The 6,477-nt window shown below is 32.5% G+C and overlaps 1 long non-coding RNA gene across 1 annotated transcript; it reads right to left on the reverse strand.

The window, feature by feature from the left end:
* Positions 1 to 2,463: 2,463 nt before the first annotated feature.
* LOC145801655 (uncharacterized) lies at positions 2,464 to 4,218 on the reverse strand. The gene is made up of 2 exons (XR_014343288.1): positions 4,120 to 4,218; positions 2,464 to 2,673 (listed from the first exon to the last, which is right to left on the reverse strand). It is a non-coding gene; the product is annotated as an uncharacterized LOC145801655 (long non-coding RNA).
* Positions 4,219 to 6,477: the final 2,259 nt, after the last annotated feature.

The raw sequence follows: 6,477 nt of genomic DNA on the forward strand, positions 1-6,477 counted from the left end.
GTTTCTTTATTAATCTTGTTATTGGAATTGTTTTAGTTTTCAAATATCACTTAGATTACTTTTTATGTAAAATAATTTCTGAGTTAAATACTTGATTGTAATTGGCAAACCATAGTGATTTCTTTCTCTCTTTTTTTTCTTTTTTTTTTCTAGTGACACTGTCAAAATTATTAGCATCAGCTGATAAGTCTGTGGCTGTCAAGAAGAAGTGGGGCCACCCCGTATATGTTATTGACTAGGACAGAAAGACTGCTTCTAGCCTAAGTGACCGGTTCCATCTTCTTGCCACTATATTCACAATTATTAGTTTTGCATCATACATGAAGTTGCTTATGCCAACCAAGCCTAAGGAGGAGCTCAGAACTTCACCGAATAGTCTTACAGTTACCATCAAAAGCTTGAAGACGGACATTGCAAGTGACATGAAGGTGATAGAGAGCAATTTGGAGACAATAAAGAATGATATCAGGGAGGTCAAAAGAGAAAAAGTGTTGCTTCAAGTTTAGGTAGAGACAACTCCATTGAGATTTCCATGGAGGGAAACATTTAGAACATTTTCTAATGCTAAGAACAAAAAATAAAAACAAATATAGATCATAGAAGGTGTATTGACCTCTTTGAGATTTACATTGAATGTGAATTCATCATAATTGATTTTAATTCTGTTGCTTCTGATGTAGAAGTTACTGTATTAGCTACTGTTGTGATGGGTGCTTCTTCTGCCATTCGTTTTATGTGACCATAGATAGATAATTTAAATATTATATAATTGTATTACATTAATGTATTAACTTGGCTCTAATACCAATATAAGGTGGTCGACATACAGGGATGAGGCTAAGCACGTCTGTCAATGGTTTACTAGGACACAGACCTAAATGTAATCTCTGGAAAGATGGTCTTTAAACCTAACCGCGACTTGGGTGACGTCCCACTTAACCTTTATTTGTTCTACCCTTATTCAGCACAAACCCAGGAATATAAATCAACATAATACAAGTATATGACAAACAAATTATAACATATATGGTCTCATGATTTACTGTTGAGGTGGAGGCCTAACGGCGGCCGCCCACACAAATATGTTCTTGGATTTGCTGTTCTATTCTGTGAATCTGCTAATCATAGAATTCTAACTGTTGAGTAGCCCAAGGCTGGGGATACGGGTCTTGAATAACAATTAAATTATGATTAAGACTAGTAATATAAAAATCTAAAACATGTAAAACGTCAACAAGTAAATTCACAGAGGACATACATTAAGAAGTGCTTACAAACATTTATGTCTTCAAAACAGCATAAGTATTCAACACTTAATTTGTATATTGAAGAAATTTTATTACAAGAGAGAGCTTACATGGAGAAAGAGTGGGGAAAACCAAATTAAAAGATATTCTGCCTCAACAAGGGTGAGGTCTTTTTCTTTTATAGACAAAGGAAATAAAGATAAAAGATAAGGTGAGGACAGGTGGCGTGTCCTTCCTCGGTGGAGTTGATCGTCCTTATCCTTTAGCCAATTAGGAATCTCCAGGTTCCTTATCTTCTTTGGACGGATATGAGATTTTTATTTCTCTTTTCTAGATGACAGACAAAGAATCTGCCTTTGCCAAAAGGAGTTTTGTCATTTTATACCGACGTTCTGGTTGGTGGATTCCGGTGCGGGACAAAGCCTTATGCTTTGCCTTTTCGTTTTTTGTCTTTTTCTTTATTGATTTTCTCTGCAATCATACTAGTTAGAGAATCCCAATTTACTCTTATTTTTCTCTTTTACACGAAGACATTAATCTATTTAAGTAACGTTTTAAAATTATGAAATAATTTTCTTTGGTCCATAGTTGTTTCTAAACCATTTTCTAGAAGAAAAAGAAAAAAGAATTGGATTCAGTCATTCTCAAGTTAAAAGTATGTGTTAATATTATGTATTAAATAATGTATTTAAGTAATGTTTTAAAATTATGTTTTAAATATTCTCAATGATTGTTTATTGTTTTTATTTTTTTGGGTATAAATTTTGTTTTTATTTATTTATTTCGGTAATAAATTTTATAATTGTTTAAGAATTTTGAATTTGCGTCATTGAATGAAAAAAATAATTTGTGTCATAGAATTTTGAATTTTGAATTTGCTTATGATTTGTAATTGATACCAACTCACTATTTTGATATGATACTTATTGAATTAATAAACATTATATTATGATATGAATGGAATTATCTGACATATTTGTCCAACTAGGTGAAAAAAAATATTAGTCTTATTTTTCTCTTTTACACGAAGACATTAATATATTTAAGTAATGTTTTAAAATTATGAAATAATTTTCTTTGGTTTATAATTGGTTTTAAACCATCTTCTAGACGAAAAGTAAAAAAGAATTGGATTCAGTCATTCTTGTGACGCCCCAAAATTTGAGACAAGAGAAATATATAAAGTACAACTCAAACAAAAGAGACAACCACAATATTTTAATATACACATATAAGTAGAGTTATAACATAGATAACTGATTTGAGTTCCACTAGAGGTTTACAAAACACTGTCAAACCAAAAGGTCAAAGGAGAGATAAAACAAACACAAACTACTAGTTCAAATTTTTCAAGTGAACCACGGCTCTAAAACTTCATCTTGATTGTCTTCGGAATAACCCTCCCCGTCGTAAGCTGTCTCTTCACCTGGCATAACACGCCATGAGCTTGGAATGCCCAGTAAAAACACACACACCCCTATATCTTCTATCAATCAATCAACCATACACTAAACAAATTAGGAAACATAACATACTTACGTTAAGATTTTATGAATTAGTAGTTAGACTAGGCATCTAGAACCCCCCAAAGAGATCCTTCTACCCAACCACAAGATTAAACACCGGACTACTCAGAACTCCCCCTTTTGCTTCTTTGCAGACCTTACCACCCACGCCCACCTCCCGGTTATTTACCAGTCAGCGACATCGATGGACCTCAAAAGGGACGGCCAAACAAGTGGGCTCGCTTACACCCCAAATCGTGCCTAGGGCTCGCTTACACCCTGCACATACCATACCAAAGGGCTCGCTTACACCCTGAAACCACCACATAGAGTCTGAATACGTCCGTGTCAACCTAGGGGCTCGCTCAAAACGCTTACACAAGACTTAACTCATTTGGTATTAATCCCATCATAATTCATGTCATGCATATGTATAAAATTGTTCTCAAACACTAGGATGAATGTCACCCATTGCCAGCCCCTTATCATTTCCCGTTTATTAGATCTTTTGCTAGGTAAGTTAGTCACGTTCGGTAATTCGGTCACATAAAAGAGTATGAGAAAAACATACGAGAGGAAATATAGTCCATGATCGTCATTCATAAGTATAGTAAGGCAAGAAAACAACATTAGAAATGCTTTGAAACACTTAGAGACAATTAACATAATAGAACACAATTTCCAGCACTGTTCGGTTCTGCAAGGCTAACAAGAACGCTTTGGTAAAAATACTTCTAGGTCACATTAGGGGCTGAAATTGCACATAAAAAACATTAAATCTGTCTAGTTTTAGTTCCAATTTTCAGAAGTTGCACAGCCCCTCCACAAATTTATCTACAAACTATATACGAAAACCTGTCCAGATTTGTCACCCTTTGGGAAAACTAACTTTTCTCTCAATCTACCCGACGGTTTTCACTCAAATAAATTCTGTTGGAAAGAGGACTCAGAGTTCTAAATTTTGACAGAAGAACCAACATGAGATGATTTTTCTAGAAGTTTATAAAATTGCTAAAAGTGGACTGTTTTTCAGAGATTCAGGACCAGATTTTTCAACAAATTATTCAAGCCCTAAAAACACACAATTAGGAGATAATAAAATTGTCACAAGCTCTAAACACATAAAATATCCTACAATAAATTCAGATTTGAGAATTAGACAGATTTGGTATTTCTTTTAAATTAGAGAAGTTGCAGCAGTGCCTAATTTCACAAATTTGCAAGACAATGACACTATATCATACCCACACCTTCACACACACCAAACAAAACCTATTTACCATTAATTTGTAACACAAGAGGCATACTAGAAAATAGAATAAGATGATGAAAGGATTGGAGAAAATAAGGGAGAGGTATGTTCTTACCTTCAAGAATTCCTTCTTTTTTTCTTTTTTTTTTTCTTTTTTCTTCTTACTTCTCTACTTCCCTTGAGCCAACTCTCCCTCTCTCACCCTCTCCTTGGGCTGTTGAAAAATGTGGGAATGGATTTGGACAAGCTCCCATTTATAGAGCATAAGAGTAGCTTAATGGCTAAGGGAACTAAATATCTAGATATTTGTTTTTTTTTTTGTATTTTTTTTTTGGTTTGTTGTTATCCAATCAACTTTTCCACCAACATATTATATATATATAGAGAGAGATATATATTTAAACTATGTATATATTCAAATAAACAATAGTATTTCCATTCAAATAAATAATAAATGAAAGAACAATAAAAACAAAAAAAAATAGAAATAAAAATAAAATGTGTGAATTAATTTAGAAATTATGAGGTAAAATAAATAAAACCAAGTTTTAGGATAGTTCCAATCATAAAGTGGTGTTCTATGATTTAATTATGGTAACACACAGAGAAATTATTCTTTACTTGGGCCCTAACGCAGACTTTTATGGAACAAGGACTAAAATGTTATTAACCTAAGGCTCAGGGTTTCATGTGTAATTACAAAAAATTAGGCTCTCTACAATTCTCAAGCTAAAAGTATGTTCTAATATTATGTATTAAATAATGTATTTAAGTAAAGTTTTAAAATTATGTTTTAAATATTCCCAATGATTGTTTATTGTTTTTATTTTTTTGGGTATAAATTATGTTTCTATTCATTTATTTATTTTTTATTTATTTTGGGAGTAAATTTTATAATTGTTTAAGAATTTTGAGTTTGTGTCATAGAATTTTCAGTTTTGAATTTTAAATTTGCTCATGATTTGTAACTGATACCAACTCACAACTTTGATATGATACTTATTGAATTAATAAACATTATATTATGATATGAATGGAATTATCTGACATACTTTGTCCAACTAGGGGAAAGAAAATATTAGTCTTATTTTTCTCTTTTACACGAAGACATTAATATATTTAGGTTAAAATATGTATTTAAGTAATGTTTTAAATATTCGCAATGATTGTTTTTTTTTTTTTTTTTGGGTATAAATTTTGTTTTTATTTTTTTATTTTGGGCTTAAATTTTGTAATTGTTTAAGAATTTTTAATTTGTGTCATAGAATGAAAACATGTAAAATTTGCTTTATTAATCTTTTTATTGGAATTGTTTTAGTTTTCAAATATCACTTAGATTACTTTTTAAGTAAAATAATTTCTGAGTTAAATACTTGATTGTAATTGGCAAATCGTAGTGATTTCTTTCTCTTTTCATTTCTTTTTTTTTTTTTTTCTAGTGACACTGTCAAAATTATTAGCATCAACTGATAAGTCTGTGGCTGTCAAGAAGAAGTGGGGCCACCCCGTATACGTTATTGGCTATGACAGAAAGACTGCTTCTAGCCTAAGTGACCGGTTCCATCTTCTTACCTCTATATTCGCAATTATTAGTTTTGCATCATACATGAAGTCGCTTACGCCAACCAAGCCTAAGGAGGAGCTCGGAACTTCGCCGAACAGTCTTACAGTTACCATCAAAAGCTTGAAGACGGACATGGCAAGTGACGTGAAGGTGATAGAGAACAATTTGGAGACAATAAAGAATGATATCAGGGAGGTCAAAGAGAAAAAGTGTAGCTTCAAGTTCTAGTAGAGACAACTCTATTGAGATTTCCATGGAGGGAAACATTTAGAACATTGGCTAATGCTAAGAACAAAAAATAGAAATAAATGTAGATCATAGAAGGTGTATTGACCTCTTTGAGATTTACATTGAATGTGAATTCATCATAATTGATTTTAATTCTGTTGCTTCTGATGTAGAAGCTCATGTATTAGCTACTGTTGTGATGTGTGCTTCTTCGGCCATTAGTTTTATGTGACCATAGATGGATAATTTAAATATTATATAATTGTATTACATTAATGTATTAACTTGGCTCTGATACCAATATAAGGTGCTCGACATACAGGGATAAGGCTAAGCACGTCTGTCAACGGTTTACTAGGACACAGACCTAAATGCAATCTCTGCAAAGATGGTCTTTAAACCTAAACGCAACTTGGGTGGCGTTCCACTTAACCTTTCTCTCTTCTACCCTTATTAAGTACAAACCCAGGAATATAAATGAACGTAATACAAATATATAACAAACAAATTATAACATATATGGTCTCATGATTTATTGTTGAGGTGGAGGCCTAACGGCGGCCACCCACACACAAATATGTTCTTGGATTTGCTACTGTATTCTGTGAATCTGCTGATCATATTATTCTAACTGTTTAGTAGCCCAAGGCTGGGGATACGGGTCTTGAATAACAATTAAAT

This window comes from Camellia sinensis, chromosome 10, assembly GCF_055761805.1.
Source record: "Camellia sinensis isolate YWXY chromosome 10, ASM5576180v1, whole genome shotgun sequence".
NCBI lineage: Eukaryota > Viridiplantae > Streptophyta > Magnoliopsida > Ericales > Theaceae > Camellia > Camellia sinensis.